This window comes from Nematostella vectensis, chromosome 8 (assembly GCF_932526225.1).
Source record: "Nematostella vectensis chromosome 8, jaNemVect1.1, whole genome shotgun sequence".
NCBI classification, from domain to species: domain Eukaryota; kingdom Metazoa; phylum Cnidaria; class Anthozoa; order Actiniaria; family Edwardsiidae; genus Nematostella; species Nematostella vectensis.
The window spans coordinates 8270964-8286164 of NC_064041.1; the positions used below are offsets into that span (position 1 = coordinate 8270964).

Sequence of the window (15201 nt, forward strand, 5' to 3'; positions counted from 1 at the left end):
CTCAAAAGCCTTTGACACTGTATCGAGAGAGGCACTCTGGCAGGTCCTGGTCAAATTTGGCTGTCCACCCAAGTTTGTCAATGTTATACGATCCCTCCATAGCGGTATGAAAGCTTCTGTATCCCAAGGCGGAAACGACTCGAAGCAATTCGATGTCTCCAATGGAGTAAAGCAAGGGTGCGTCCTGGCGCCAACGCTCTTTTCTCTATACCTGTCGGCCATGTTGGAGGTAGCCTTCAAGGACTGTGTTGATGGGGTGTCAATCCAAACAAGGCATAACGCCGACCTATTCAATGTTGCTCACTTCAAAGCGAAAAGGAAAACATGCCAGGTCATAGTACGAGAAATGCTGTATGCGGACGACAGCGCATTGGTGGTACATGATGTGGAAAGTATGCAGAGATTAGTAGACAGATTCTCCTCAGCTGCAGAACAATTCAGCCTGAAAATCAACATCAAAAAGACAGAGTGCTTATTTCAACCAGTGAAGCGTCAGACATTGACTCAATTCCCTGGCGAAATCCATGTAAGAAATGAGACCCTGGTCCAGAACAAAGACTTTGTGTACTTGGGAAGTAACATCTCTGACAATGCACGAATAGATAATGAGATCACCTTCAGAAAGGGGAAGGCCAGCGCAGCATATGCTAAGCTGAGAGAGCGGCTGTGGGACAACCATCACGTATCGCTCAAGGTTAAAGGCAAGGTCTATCGAGCAGTTGTCTTATCTGCCCTAGTATACGGTGCAGAAACATGGACTGTATATCGCAGCCAGGTGAAAAATTTACATGCATATATGATGCGACACCTGAGAGAAATAATGAAAATTACTTGGATGGATAAAGTCACAAACAAAGAGATATACAAGAGGACCGGATTACGGTCAATGGCTGACACACTCATTGAGAAAAATCTCAGATGGACTGGGCATGTTCACCGCATGGACACTGACAGATTGCCTAGGCAGCTGCTCTACTCTCAGCTCACGACAGGGACCAGGAATCAGGGTCGGCCTAGACTCAGGTTCAAAGATGTGGTAAAGAGGAACCTGAAGTGGAGGGATATAAGCTCAAACTCTTGGCAAACCACTGCTCGGGATCGTCCAGCAAGGAGAGTTAAGATCAAAGGACCAACACAATAGAACAGTCATCGTCGCCTCGACGGACTGCCAATGATGATGATTTAAATATCCTGGAAAACAGTTCAGAATCAGCCATATGCAGCTTCATGTGGTTTAGTTCTGATTACTGGGGGATTAGCTTAAATGGTAGAGCGCCCGCTTAGCATGCGGGAGGTACCGGGATCGATACCCGGATTCTCCAGCTTTTTTCGCTTGGTAAAGAGAAATCCATTTTTTTGGCAATTTCGACTAAGTTAGAGTGCAAATAATGCCTATTGGAATAATAAAAAGCGTTTTAGAATTTGATTTTCAACCACCTCAGAAGACAGGTCTTATCAATCAAATCGACACGAATTTATTTTGTACTGTATCTGGAAATATTCTGCTGCTAAACAGGAAGGCACTGGTGGTTCAGTGGTAGAATTCTCGCCTGCCACGCGGGAGGCCCGGGTTCGATTCCCGGCCAGTGCAATGTTTATTTTGTTTTTGGCTGGAAAACATCAAATGCAAATGTCAGTACCTATATTTTCTATGAAACTCCTGTGTTGTGTACTTAAATCGGTAAACTGCAAATTAAAAGCATAGCTTTAACACAAGAAACAAAACCGAATTTCCTCCCCAAGGCTTCAATCGTTAGCAGAGTGGCGCAGTGGAAGCGTGCTGGGCCCATAACCCAGATGTCCGAGGATCGAAACCTTGCTCTGCTAGAGGTGCGTCATTTTTTTGTCGCTGATATCAAGAAGAGAAACAAAACATTAGCAATTGTATTCGAGCCAATAAAGATTGTGTTTGTACAAAATTTCAAAACTACTCGCGCAAAATTATAGACTCTCTTGCAAGCTAAAAACTTTGTTTCATTGTTTTCAATGTGTCTTTATGATTTTGCGTTTGTATTTAAATATCCTGGAAAACAGTTCAGAATCAGCCATTTGCAGCTTCATGTGGTTTAGTTCTGATTATTGGGGGATTAGCGCAAATGGTAGAGCGCCCGCTTAGCATGCGGGAGGTACCGGGATCGATACCCGGATTCTCCAGATTTTTTCGCTTGGTAAAGAGAAATCCATTTTTTAGGCAATTTCGACTAAGTTAGAGTGCAAATAATGCCTATTGGAATAATAAAAAGCGTTTTAGAATTTGATTTTCAACCACCTCAGAAGACAGGTCTTATCAATCAAATCGACACGAATTTATTTTATACTGTATCTGGAAATATTCTGCTGCTAAACAGGAAGGCACTGGTGGTTCAGTGGTAGAATTCTCGCCTGCCACGCGGGAGGACCGGGTTCGATTCCCGGCCAGTGCAATGTTTATTTTTTTTTGGCTGGAAAACATCAAATGCAAATGTCAGTATCTATATTTTCTATTAAACTCCTGTGTTGTGTACTTAAATCGGTAAACTGTAGATTAAAAGCATAGCTTAAACACAAGAAACAAAACCGAATTTCCTCCTCAATCCTTCTGTGGTCAGCAGAGTGGCGCAGTGGAAGCGTCCTGGGCCCATAACCAAGAGGTCCGAGGATCGAAACCTTGCTCTGCTAGAGGTGCGTCAGTTTTTTGTCGCTGATATCAAAAAGAGAAACAACACATTAGCAATTGTATTCGAGATAATAAAGATTGTGTTTGTACAAAATTTCAAAACTACTCGCGCAAAATTATAGACTCTCTTGCAAGCTAAAAACTTTGTTTCATTGTTTTCAATGTGTCTTTATGATTTTGCGTTTGTATTTAAATATCCTGGAAAACAGTTCAGAATCAGCCATTTGCAGCTTCATGTGGTTTAGTTCTGATTATTGGGGGATTAGCGCAAGTGGTAGAGCACCCGCTTAGCATGCGGGAGGTACCGGGATCGATACCCGGATTCTCCAGATTTTTTCGCTTGGTAAAGAGAAATCCATTTTTTAGGCAATTTCGACTAAGTTAGAGTGCAAATAATGCCTATTGGAATAATAAAAAGCGTTTTAGAATTTGATTTTCAAGCACCTCAGAAGACAGGTCTTATCAATCAAATCGACACGAATTTATTTTATACTGTATCTGGAAATATTCTGCTGCTAAACAGGAAGGCACTGGTGGTTCAGTGGTAGAATTCTCGCCTGCCACGCGGGAGGACCGGGTTCGATTCCCGGCCAGTGCAATGTTTATTTTTTTTTGGCTGGAAAACATCAAATGCAAATGTCAGTATCTATATTTTCTATTAAACTCCTGTGTTGTGTACTTAAATCGGTAAACTGTAGATTAAAAGCATAGCTTAAACACAAGAAACAAAACCGAATTTCCTCCTCAATCCTTCTGTGGTCAGCAGAGTGGCGCAGTGGAAGCGTCCTGGGCCCATAACCAAGAGGTCCGAGGATCGAAACCTTGCTCTGCTAGAGGTGCGTCAGTTTTTTGTCGCTAATATCAAAAAGAGAAACAACACATTAGCAATTGTATTCGAGATAATAAAGATTGTGTTTGTACAAAATTTCAAAACTACTCGCGCAAAATTATAGACTCTCTTGCAAGCTAAAAACTTTGTTTCATTGTTTTCAATGTGTCTTTATGATTTTGCGTTTGTATTTAAATATCCTGGAAAACAGTTCAGAATCAGCCATTTGCAGCTTCATGTGGTTTAGTTCTGATTATTGGGGGATTAGCGCAAATGGTAGAGCGCCCGCTTAGCATGCGGGAGGTACCGGGATCGATACCCGGATTCTCCAGATTTTTTCGCTTGGTAAAGAGAAATCCATTTTTTAGGCAATTTCGACTAAGTTAGAGTGCAAATAATGCCTATTGGAATAATAAAAAGCGTTTTAGAATTTGATTTTCTACCACCTCAGAAGACAGGTCTTATCAATCAAATCGACACGAATTTATTTTATACTGTATCTGGAAATATTCTGCTGCTAAACAGGAAGGCACTGGTGGTTCAGTGGTAGAATTCTCGCCTGCCACGCGGGAGGACCGGGTTCGATTCCCGGCCAGTGCAATGTTTATTTTTTTTTGGCTGGAAAACATCAAATGCAAATGTCAGTATCTATATTTTCTATTAAACTCCTGTGTTGTGTACTTAAATCGGTAAACTGTAGATTAAAAGCATAGCTTAAACACAAGAAACAAAACCGAATTTCCTCCTCAATCCTTCTGTGGTCAGCAGAGTGGCGCAGTGGAAGCGTCCTGGGCCCATAACCCAGAGGTCCGAGGATCGAAACCTTGCTCTGCTAGAGGTGCGTCAGTTTTTTGTCGCTTATATCAAAAAGAGAAACAACACATTAGCAATTGTATTCGAGATAATAAAGATTGTGTTTGTACAAAATTTCAAAACTACTCGCGCAAAATTATAGACTCTCTTGCAAGCTAAAAACTTTGTTTCATTGTTTTCAATGTGTCTTTATGATTTTGCGTTTGTATTTAAATATCCTGGAAAACAGTTCAGAATCAGCCATTTGCAGCTTCATGTGGTTTAGTTCTGATTATTGGGGGATTAGCGCAAATGGTAGAGCGCCCGCTTAGCATGCGGGAGGTACCGGGATCGATACCCGGATTCTCCAGATTTTTTCGCTTGGTAAAGAGAAATCCATTTTTTAGGCAATTTCGACTAAGTTAGAGTGCAAATAATGCCTATTGGAATAATAAAAAGTGTTTTAGAATTTGATTTTCCACCACCTCAGAAGACATGTCTTATCAATCAAATCGACACGAATTTATTTTATACTGTATCTGGAAATATTCTGCTGCTAAACAGGAAGGCACTGGTGGTTCAGTGGTAGAATTCTCGCCTGCCACGCGGGAGGACCGGGTTCGATTCCCGGCCAGTGCAATGTTTATTTTTTTTTGGCTGGAAAACATCAAATGCAAATGTCAGTATCTATATTTTCTATTAAACTCCTGTGTTGTGTACTTAAATCGGTAAACTGTAGATTAAAAGCATAGCTTAAACACAAGAAACAAAACCGAATTTCCTCCTCAATCCTTCTGTGGTCAGCAGAGTGGCGCAGTGGAAGCGTCCTGGGCCCATAACCAAGAGGTCCGAGGATCGAAACCTTGCTCTGCTAGAGGTGCGTCAGTTTTTTGTCGCTGATATCAAAAAGAGAAACAACACATTAGCAATTGTATTCGAGATAATAAAGATTGTGTTTGTACAAAATTTCAAAACTACTCGCGCAAAAGTATAGACTCTCTTGCAAGCTAAAAACTTTGTTTCTTTGTTTTCAATGTGTCTTTATGATTTTGCGTTTGTATTTAAATATCCTGGAAAACAGTTCAGAATCAGCCATTTGCAGCTTCATGTGGTTTAGTTCTGATTATTGGGGGATTAGCGCAAATGGTAGAGCGCCCGCTTAGCATGCGGGAGGTACCGGGATCGATACCCGGATTCTCCAGATTTTTTCGCTTGGTAAAGAGAAATCCATTTTTTAGGCAATTTCGACTAAGTTAGAGTGCAAATAATGCCTATTGGAATAATAAAAAGCGTTTTAGAATTTGATTTTCAAGCACCTCAGAAGACAGGTCTTATCAATCAAATCGACACGAATTTATTTTATACTGTATCTGGAAATATTCTGCTGCTAAACAGGAAGGCACTGGTGGTTCAGTGGTAGAATTCTCGCCTGCCACGCGGGAGGACCGGGTTCGATTCCCGGCCAGTGCAATGTTTATTTTTTTTTGGCTGGAAAACATCAAATGCAAATGTCAGTATCTATATTTTCTATTAAACTCCTGTGTTGTGTACTTAAATCGGTAAACTGTAGATTAAAAGCATAGCTTAAACACAAGAAACAAAACCGAATTTCCTCCTCAATCCTTCTGTGGTCAGCAGAGTGGCGCAGTGGAAGCGTCCTGGGCCCATAACCCAGAGGTCCGAGGATCGAAACCTAGCTCTGCTAGAGGTGCGTCAGTTTTTTGTCGCTTATATCAAAAAGAGAAACAACACATTAGCAATTGTATTCGAGATGATAAAGATTGTGTTTGTACAAAATTTCAAAACTACTCGCGCAAAATTATAGACTCTCTTGCAAGCTAAAAACTTAGTTTCATTGTTTTCAATGTGTCTTTATGATTTTGCGTTTGTATTTAAATATCCTGGAAAACAGTTCAGAATCAGCCATTTGCAGCTTCATGTGGTTTAGTTCTGATTATTGGGGGATTAGCGCAAATGGTAGAGCGCCCGCTTAGCATGCGGGAGGTACCGGGATCGATACCCGGATTCTCCAGATTTTTTCGCTTGGTAAAGAGAAATCCATTTTTTAGGCAATTTCGACTAAGTTAGAGTGCAAATAATGCCTATTGGAATAATAAAAAGTGTTTTAGAATTTGATTTTCCACCACCTCAGAAGACATGTCTTATCAATCAAATCGACACGAATTTATTTTATACTGTATCTGGAAATATTCTGCTGCTAAACAGGAAGGCACTGGTGGTTCAGTGGTAGAATTCTCGCCTGCCACGCGGGAGGCCCGGGTTCGATTCCCGGCCAGCGCAATGTTTTTTTTTTTGGCTGGAAAACATCAAATGCAAATGTCAGTATCTATATTTTCTATTAAACTCCTGTGTTGTGTACTTAAATCGGTAAACTGTAGATTAAAAGCATAGCTTAAACACAAGAAACAAAACCGAATTTCCTCCTGAATCCTTCTGTGGTCAGCAGAGTGGCGCAGTGGAAGCGTGCTGGGCCCATAACCCAGAGGTCCGAGGATCGAAACCTTGCTCTGCTAGAGGTGCGTCATTTTTTTGGCGCTGATATCAAGAAGATAAACAAACATTAGCAATTGTATTCGAGCCAAAAAAGATTGTGTTTGTACAAAATTTCAAAACTACTCGCGCAAAATTATAGAGACTCTCTTGCAAGCTAAAAACTTTGTTTCATTGTTTTCAATGTGTCTTTATGATTTTGCGTTTGTATTTAAATATCCTGGAAAACAGTTCAGAATCAGCCATTTGCAGCTTCATGTGGTTTAGTTCTGATTATTGGGGGATTAGCGCAAATGGTAGAGCGCCCGCTTAGCATGCGGGAGGTACCGGGATCGATACCCGGATTCTCCAGATTTTTTCGCTTGGTAAAGAGAAATCCATTTTTTAGGCAATTTCGACTAAGTTAGAGTGCAAATAATGCCTATTGGAATAATAAAAAGTGTTTTAGAATTTGATTTTCCACCACCTCAGAAGACATGTCTTATCAATCAAATCGACACGAATTTATTTTATACTGTATCTGGAAATATTCTGCTGCTAAACAGGAAGGCACTGGTGGTTCAGTGGTAGAATTCTCGCCTGCCACGCGGGAGGCCCGGGTTCGATTCCCGGCCAGCGCAATGTTTTTTTTTTTGGCTGGAAAACATCAAATGCAAATGTCAGTATCTATATTTTCTATTAAACTCCTGTGTTGTGTACTTAAATCGGTAAACTGTAGATTAAAAGCATAGCTTAAACACAAGAAACAAAACCGAATTTCCTCCTGAATCCTTCTGTGGTCAGCAGAGTGGCGCAGTGGAAGCGTGCTGGGCCCATAACCCAGAGGTCCGAGGATCGAAACCTTGCTCTGCTAGAGGTGCGTCAGTTTTTTGGCGCTGATATCAAGAAGATAAACAAACATTAGCAATTGTATTCGAGCCAAAAAAGATTGTGTTTGTACAAAATTTCAAAACTACTCGCGCAAAATTATAGAGACTCTCTTGCAAGCTAAAAACTTTGTTTGATTGTTTTCAATGTGTCTTTATGATTTTGCGTTTGTATTTAAATATCCTGGAAAACAGTTCAGAATCAGCCATTTGCAGCTTCATGTGGTTTAGTTCTGATTACTGGGGGATTAGCGCAAATGGTAGAGCGCCGCTTAGCATGCGGGAGGTACCGGGATCGATACCCGGATTCTCCAGATTTTTTCGCTTGGTAAAGAGAAATCCATTTTATTAGGCAATTTCGACTAAGTTAGAGTGCAAATAATGCCTATTGGAATAATAAAAAGCGTTTTAGAATTTGATTTTCAACCACCTCAGAAGATAGGTCTTATCAATCAAATCGACACGAATTTATTTTGTACTGTATCTGGAAATATTCTGCTGCTAAACAGGAAGGCACTGGTGGTTCAGTGGTAGAATTCTCGCCTGCCACGCGGGAGGCCCGGGTTCGATTCCCGGCCAGTGCAATGTTTATTTTGTTTTTGGCTGGAAAACATCAAATGCAAATGTCAGTACCTATATTTTCTATTAAACTCCTGTGTTGTGTACTTAAATCGGTAAACTGCAAATTAAAAGCACAGCTTTAACACAAGAAACAAAACCGATTTTCCTTCCAAAGGCTTCAATGGTTAGCAGAGTGGCGCAGTGGAAGCGTGCTGGGCCCATAACCCAGAGGTCCGAGGATCGAAACCTTGCCTTGCTAGAGGTGCGTCATTTTTTTGGCGCTGATATCAAGAAGATAAACAAACATTAGCAATTGTATTCGAGCCAAAAAAGATTGTGTTTGTACAAAATTTCAAAACTACTCGCGCAAAATTATAGAGACTCTCTTGCAAGCTAAAAACTTTGTTTGATTGTTTTCAATGTGTCTTTATGATTTTGCGTTTGTATTTAAATATCCTGGAAAACAGTTCAGAATCAGCCATATGCAGCTTCATGTGGTTTAGTTCTGATTACTGGGGGATTAGCTCAAATGGTAGAGCGCCCGCTTAGCATGCGGGAGGTACCGGGATCGATACCCGGATTCTCCAGAGTTTTTCGCTTGTTAAAGAGAAATCCATTTTTTAGGCAATTTCGACTAAGTTAGAGTGCAAATAATGCCTATTGGAATAATAAAAAGCGTTTTAGAATTTGATTTTCAACCACCTCAGAAGACAGGTCTTATCAATCAAATCGACACGAATTTATTTTATACTGTATCTGGAAATATTCTGCTGCTAAACAGGAAGGCACTGGTGGTTCAGTGGTAGAATTCTCGCCTGCCACGCGGGAGGACCGGGTTCGATTCCCGGCCAGTGCAATGTTTATTTTTTTTTTGGCTGGAAAACATCAAATGCAAATGTCAGTATCTATATTTTCTATTAAACTCCTGTGTTGTGTACTTAAATCGGTAAACTGTAGATTAAAAGCATAGCTTAAACACAAGAAACAAAACCGAATTTCCTCCTCAATCCTTCTGTGGTCAGCAGAGTGGCGCAGTGGAAGCGTCCTGGGCCCATAACCCAGAGGTCCGAGGATCGAAACCTTGCTCTGCTAGAGGTGCGTCAGTTTTTTGTCGCTTATATCAAAAAGAGAAACAACACATTAGCAATTGTATTCGAGATAATAAAGATTGTGTTTGTACAAAATTTCAAAACTACTCGCGCAAAATTATAGACTCTCTTGCAAGCTAAAAACTTTGTTTCATTGTTTTCAATGTGTCTTTATGATTTTGCGTTTGTATTTAAATATCCTGGAAAACAGTTCAGAATCAGCCATTTGCAGCTTCATGTGGTTTAGTTCTGATTATTGGGGGATTAGCGCAAATGGTAGAGCGCCCGCTTAGCATGCGGGAGGTACCGGGATCGATACCCGGATTCTCCAGATTTTTTCGCTTGGTAAAGAGAAATCCATTTTTTAGGCAATTTCGACTAAGTTAGAGTGCAAATAATGCCTATTGGAATAATAAAAAGTGTTTTACAATTTGATTTTCCACCACCTCAGAAGACATGTCTTATCAATCAAATCGACACGAATTTATTTTATACTGTATCTGGAAATATTCTGCTGCTAAACAGGAAGGCACTGGTGGTTCAGTGGTAGAATTCTCGCCTGCCACGCGGGAGGCCCGGGTTCGATTCCCGGCCAGCGCAATGTTTTTTTTTTTTGGCTGGAAAACATCAAATGCAAATGTCAGTACCTATATTTTCTATTAAACTCCAGTGTTGTGTACTTAAATCGGTAAACTGTAGATTAAAAGCATAGCTTTAACACAAGAAACAAAACCGAATTTCCTCCCCAATGCTTCTGTGGTCAGCAGAGTGGCGCAGTGGAAGCGTGCTGGGCCCATAACCCAGAGGTCCGAGGATCGAAACCTTGCTCTGCTAGAGGTGCGACTTTTTTTTGGAGCTGATATCAAGAAGATAAACAAACATTAGCAATTGTATTCGAGCCAAAAAAGATTGTGTTTGTACAAAATTTCAAAACTGCTCGCGCAAAATTATAGAGACTCTCTTGCAAGCTAAAAACTTTGTTTGATTGTTTTCAATGTGTCTTTATGATTTTGCGTTTGTATTTAAATATCCTGGAAAACAGTTCAGAATCAGCCATATGCAGCTTCATGTGGTTTAGTTCTGATTACTGGGGGATTAGCTCAAATGGTAGAGCGCCCGCTTAGCATGCGGGAGGTATCGGGATCGATACCCGGATTCTCCAGATTTTTTTCGCTTGGTAAAAAGAAATCCATTTTTTAGGCAATTTCGACTAAGTTAGAGTGCAAATAATGCCTATTGGTATAATAAAAAGCGTTTTAGAATTTGATTTTCAACCACCTCAGAAGACAGGTCTTATCATTCAAATCGACCCGAATTTATTTTGTACTGTATCTGGAAATATTCTGCTGCTAAACAGGACGGCACTGGTGGTTCAGTGGTAGAATTCTCGCCTGCCACGCGGGAGGCCCGGGTTCGATTCCCGGCCAGTGCAATGTTTATTTTGTTTTTGGCTGGAAAACATCAAATGCAAATGTCAGTACCTATATTTTCTATTAAACTCCTGTGTTGTGTACTTAAATCGGTAAACTGTAGATTAAAAGCATAGCTTTAACACAAGAAACAAAACCGAATTTCCTCCCCAATGCTTCTGTGATCAGCAGAGTGGCGCAGTGGAAGCGTGCTGGGCCCATAACCCAGAGGTCCGAGGATCGAAACCTTGCTCTGCTAGAGGTGCGTCAATTTTTTGGCGCTGATATCAAGAAGAGAAACAAAACAATAGCAATTGTATTCGTGCCAATAAAGATTGTGTTTGTACAAAATTTCAAAACTACTCGCGCAAAATTTTAGAGACTCTCTTGCAAGCTAAAAACTTTGTTTGATTGTTTTCAATGTGTCTTTATGATTTTGCGTTTGTATTTAAATATCCTGGAAAACAGTTCAGAATCAGCCATATGCAGCTTCATGTGGTTTAGTTCTGATTACTGGGGGATTAGCTCAAATGGTAGAGCGCCCGCTTAGCATGCGGGAGGTACCGGGATCGATACCCGGATTCTCCAGAGTTTTTCGCTTGCTAAAGAGAAATCCATTTTTTAGGCAATTTCGACTAAGTTAGACTGTAAATAACGCCTATTTGAATAATAAAAACCGTTTTAGAATTTGATTTTCAACCACCTCGGAAGACAGGTCTTATCAATCAAATCGACACGAATTTATTTTTTACTGTATCTGGAAATATTCTGCTGCTAAACAGGAAGGCTCTGGTGGTTCAGTTGTAGAATTCTCGCCTGCCACGCTGGAGGCCCGGGTTCGATCCCCGGCCAGTGCAATGTTTATTTTGTTTTTGGCTGGAAAACATCAAATGCAAATGTCAGTACCTATATTTTCTATTAAACTCCTGTGTTGTGTACTTAAATCGGTAAACTGTAGATTAAAAGCATAGCTTAAACACAAGAAACAAAACCGAATTTCCTCCTGAATCCTTCTGTGGTCAGCAGAGTGGCGCAGTGGAAGCGTCCTGGGCCCATAACCCAGAGGTCCGAGGATCGAAACCTTGCTCTGCTAGAGGTGCGTCAGTTTTTTGTCGCTGATATCAAGAAGAGAAACAACACATTAGCAATTGTATTCGAGCCAATAAAGATTGCGTTTGTACAAAATTTCAAAACTACTCGCGCAAAATTATAGAGACTCTCTTGCAAGCTAAAAACTTTGTTTGATTGTTTTCAATGTGTCTTTATGATTTTGCGTTTGTATTTAAATATCCTGGAAAACAGTTCAGAATCAGCCATATGCAGCTTCATGTGGTTTAGTTCTGATTACTGAGGGATTAGCTCAAATGGTAGAACGCCCGCTTAGCATGCGGGAGGTACCGGGATCGATACCCGGATTCTCCAGATTTTTTCGCTTGGTAAAGAGAAATCCATTTTTTAGGCAATTTCGACTAAGTTAGAGTGCAAATAATGCCTATTGGAATAATAAAAAGCGTTTTAGAATTTGATTTTCAACCACCTCAGAAGACAGGTCTTATCAATCAAATCGACACGAATTTATTTTGTACTGTATCTGGAAATATTCTGCTGCTAAACAGGAAGGCACTGGTGGTTCAGTGGTAGAATTCTCGCCTGCCACGCGGGAGGCCCGGGTTCGATTCCAGGCCAGTGCAATGTTAATTTTGTTTTTGGCTGGAAAACATCAAATGCAAATGTCAGTACCTATATTTTCTATTAAACTCCTGTGTTGTGTACTTAAATCGGTAAACTGTAGATTAAAAGCATAGCTTAAACACAAGAAACAAAACCGAATTTCCTCCTGAATCCTTCTGTGGTCAGCAGAGTGGCGCAGTGGAAGCGTGCTGGGCCCATAACCCAGAGGTCCGAGGATCGAAACCTTGCTCTGCTAGAGGTGCGTCAGTTTTTTGTCGCTGATATCAAGAAGAGAAACAACACATTAGCAATTGTATTCGAGCCAATAAAGATTGTGTTTGTACAAAATTTCAAAACTACTCGCGCAAAATTATAGACTCTCTTGCAAGCTTAAAACTTTGTTTCATTGTTTTCAATGTGTCTTTATGATTTTGCGTTTGTATTTAAATATCCTGGAAAACAGTTCAGAATCAGCCATTTGCAGCTTCATGTGGTTTAGTTCTGATTATTGGGGGATTAGCGCAAATGGTAGAGCGCCCGCTTAGCATGCGGGAGGTACCGGGATCGATACCCGGATTCTCCAGATTTTTTCGCTTGGTAAAGAGAAATCCATTTTTTAGGCAATTTCGACTAATTTAGAGTGCAAATAATGCCTATTGGAATAATAAAAAGCGTTTTAGAATTTGATTTTCAACCACCTCAGAAGACAGGTCTTATCAATCAAATCGACAAGAATTTATTTTATACTGTATCTGGAAATATTCTGCTGCTAAACAGGAAGGCACGGGTGGTTCAGTGGTAGAATTCTCGCCTGCCACGCGGGAGGACCGGGTTCGATTCCCGGCCAGTGCAATGTTTATTTTTTTTTGGCTGGAAAACATCAAATGCAAATGTCAGTATCTATATTTTCTATTAAACTCCTGTGTTGTGTACTTAAATCGGTAAACTGTAGATTAAAAGCATAGCTTAAACACAAGAAACAAAACCGAATTTCCTCCTCAATCCTTCTGTGGTCAGCAGAGTGGCGCAGTGGAAGCGTCCTGGGCCCATAACCAAGAGGTCCGAGGATCGAAACCTTGCTCTGCTAGAGGTGCGTCAGTTTTTTGTCGCTGATATCAAAAAGAGAAACAACACATTAGCAATTGTATTCGAGATAATAAAGATTGTGTTTGTACAAAATTTCAAAACTACTCGCGCAAAATTATAGACTCTCTTGCAAGCTAAAAACTTTGTTTCATTGTTTTCAATGTGTCTTTATGATTTTGCGTTTGTATTTAAATATCCTGGAAAACAGTTCAGAATCAGCCATTTGCAGCTTCATGTGGTTTAGTTCTGATTATTGGGGGATTAGCGCAAATGGTAGAGCGCCCGCTTAGCATGCGGGAGGTACCGGGATCGATACCCGGATTCTCCAGATTTTTTCGCTTGGTAAAGAGAAATCCATTTTTTAGGCAATTTCGACTAAGTTAGAGTGCAAATAATGCCTATTGGAATAATAAAAAGTGTTTTAGAATTTGATTTTCAACCACCTCAGAAGACAGGTCTTATCAATCAAATCGACACGGATTTATTTTGTACTGTATCTGGAAATATTCTGCTGCTAAACAGGAAGGCACTGGTAGTTCAGTTGTAGAATTCTCGCCTGCCACGCGGGGGGCCCGGGTTCGATTCCAGGCCAGTGCAATGTTAATTTTGTTTTTGGCTGGAAAACATCAAATGCAAATGTCAGTACCTATATTTTCTATTAAACTCCTGTGTTGTGTACTTAAATCGGTAAACTGCAAATTAAAAGCATATCTTTAACACAAGAAACAAAACCGATTTTCCTTCCAAAGGCTTCAATGGTTAGCAGAGTGGCGCAGTGGAAGCGTGCTGGGCCCATAACCCAGAGGTCAGAGGATCGAAACCTTGCTCTGCTAGAGGTGCGTCATTTTTTTGGCGCTGATATCAAGAAGATAAACAAACATTAGCAATTGTATTCGAGCCAAAAAAGATTGTGTTTGTACAAAATTTCAAAACTACTCGCGCAAAATTATAGAGACTCTCTTGCAAGCTAAAAACTTTGTTTGATTGTTTTCAATGTGTCTTTATGATTTTGCGTTTGTATTTAAATATCCTGGAAAACAGTTCAGAATCAGCCATTTGCAGCTTCATGTGGTTTAGTTCTGATTACTGGGGGATTAGCGCAAATGGTAGAGCGCCGCTTAGCATGCGGGAGGTACCGGGATCGATACCCGGATTCTCCAGATTTTTTCGCTTGGTAAAGAGAAATCCATTTTATTAGGCAATTTCGACTAAGTTAGAGTGCAAATAATGCCTATTGGAATAATAAAAAGCGTTTTAGAATTTGATTTTCAACCACCTCAGAAGACAGGTCTTATCAATAAAATCGACGCGAATTTATTTTGTACTGTATCTGGAAATATTCTGCTGCTAAACAGGAAGGCACTGGTGGTTCAGTGGTAGAATTCTCGCCTGCCACGCGGGAGGCCCTGGTTCGATTCCCGGCCAGTGCAATGTTAATTTTGTTTTTGGCTGGAAAACATCAAATGCAAATGTCAGTACCTATATTTTCTATTAAACTCCTGTGTTGTGTACTTAAATCGGTAAACTGTAGATTAAAAGCATAGCTTTAACACAAGAAACAAAACCGATTTTCCTTCCCAATGCTTCTGTGGTCAGCAGAGTGGCGCAGTGGAAGCGTGCTGGGCCCATAACCCAGAGGTCCGAGGATCGAAACCTTGCTCTGCTAGAGGTGCGTCAATTTTTTGGCGCTGATATCAAGAAGAGAAACAAAACATTAGCAATTGTATTCGTG

The 15201-nt window shown here is 40.5% G+C and overlaps 20 non-coding genes across 20 annotated transcripts; all 20 read left to right on the top strand.

Annotated features, from left to right (window-relative positions):
• The first annotated feature begins 1249 nt into the window (after nt 1–1249).
• Trnaa-agc lies at nt 1250–1322 on the top strand. The gene has a single exon. It is a non-coding gene; the product is annotated as a tRNA-Ala (tRNA).
• Nucleotides 1323–1520: 198 nt separating this feature from the next.
• Nucleotides 1521–1591, top strand: Trnag-gcc. The gene has a single exon. It is a non-coding gene; the product is annotated as a tRNA-Gly (tRNA).
• A 761-nt stretch (nt 1592–2352) lies between these two features.
• Trnag-gcc lies at nt 2353–2423 on the top strand. Its single transcript has one exon. It is a non-coding gene; the product is annotated as a tRNA-Gly (tRNA).
• Nucleotides 2424–3183: 760 nt separating this feature from the next.
• Trnag-gcc lies at nt 3184–3254 on the top strand. Its single transcript has one exon. It is a non-coding gene; the product is annotated as a tRNA-Gly (tRNA).
• Nucleotides 3255–4014: 760 nt separating this feature from the next.
• Nucleotides 4015–4085, top strand: Trnag-gcc. The gene has a single exon. It is a non-coding gene; the product is annotated as a tRNA-Gly (tRNA).
• Nucleotides 4086–4845: 760 nt separating this feature from the next.
• On the top strand, nt 4846–4916 carry Trnag-gcc. The gene has a single exon. It is a non-coding gene; the product is annotated as a tRNA-Gly (tRNA).
• A 760-nt stretch (nt 4917–5676) lies between these two features.
• Trnag-gcc lies at nt 5677–5747 on the top strand. Its single transcript has one exon. It is a non-coding gene; the product is annotated as a tRNA-Gly (tRNA).
• Nucleotides 5748–6507: 760 nt separating this feature from the next.
• On the top strand, nt 6508–6578 carry Trnag-gcc. The gene has a single exon. It is a non-coding gene; the product is annotated as a tRNA-Gly (tRNA).
• Nucleotides 6579–7337: 759 nt separating this feature from the next.
• Trnag-gcc lies at nt 7338–7408 on the top strand. The gene has a single exon. It is a non-coding gene; the product is annotated as a tRNA-Gly (tRNA).
• Nucleotides 7409–8167: 759 nt separating this feature from the next.
• Nucleotides 8168–8238, top strand: Trnag-gcc. Its single transcript has one exon. It is a non-coding gene; the product is annotated as a tRNA-Gly (tRNA).
• A 491-nt stretch (nt 8239–8729) lies between these two features.
• On the top strand, nt 8730–8802 carry Trnaa-agc. Its single transcript has one exon. It is a non-coding gene; the product is annotated as a tRNA-Ala (tRNA).
• Nucleotides 8803–9000: 198 nt separating this feature from the next.
• Trnag-gcc lies at nt 9001–9071 on the top strand. The gene has a single exon. It is a non-coding gene; the product is annotated as a tRNA-Gly (tRNA).
• A 761-nt stretch (nt 9072–9832) lies between these two features.
• On the top strand, nt 9833–9903 carry Trnag-gcc. The gene has a single exon. It is a non-coding gene; the product is annotated as a tRNA-Gly (tRNA).
• A 761-nt stretch (nt 9904–10664) lies between these two features.
• Nucleotides 10665–10735, top strand: Trnag-gcc. The gene has a single exon. It is a non-coding gene; the product is annotated as a tRNA-Gly (tRNA).
• Nucleotides 10736–11227: 492 nt separating this feature from the next.
• Nucleotides 11228–11300, top strand: Trnaa-agc. Its single transcript has one exon. It is a non-coding gene; the product is annotated as a tRNA-Ala (tRNA).
• Nucleotides 11301–11498: 198 nt separating this feature from the next.
• Trnag-gcc lies at nt 11499–11569 on the top strand. Its single transcript has one exon. It is a non-coding gene; the product is annotated as a tRNA-Gly (tRNA).
• Nucleotides 11570–12332: 763 nt separating this feature from the next.
• Trnag-gcc lies at nt 12333–12403 on the top strand. The gene has a single exon. It is a non-coding gene; the product is annotated as a tRNA-Gly (tRNA).
• Nucleotides 12404–13164: 761 nt separating this feature from the next.
• Nucleotides 13165–13235, top strand: Trnag-gcc. Its single transcript has one exon. It is a non-coding gene; the product is annotated as a tRNA-Gly (tRNA).
• A 760-nt stretch (nt 13236–13995) lies between these two features.
• On the top strand, nt 13996–14066 carry Trnag-gcc. The gene has a single exon. It is a non-coding gene; the product is annotated as a tRNA-Gly (tRNA).
• Nucleotides 14067–14828: 762 nt separating this feature from the next.
• Trnag-gcc lies at nt 14829–14899 on the top strand. The gene has a single exon. It is a non-coding gene; the product is annotated as a tRNA-Gly (tRNA).
• The last annotated feature ends 302 nt before the right edge of the window (nt 14900–15201 follow it).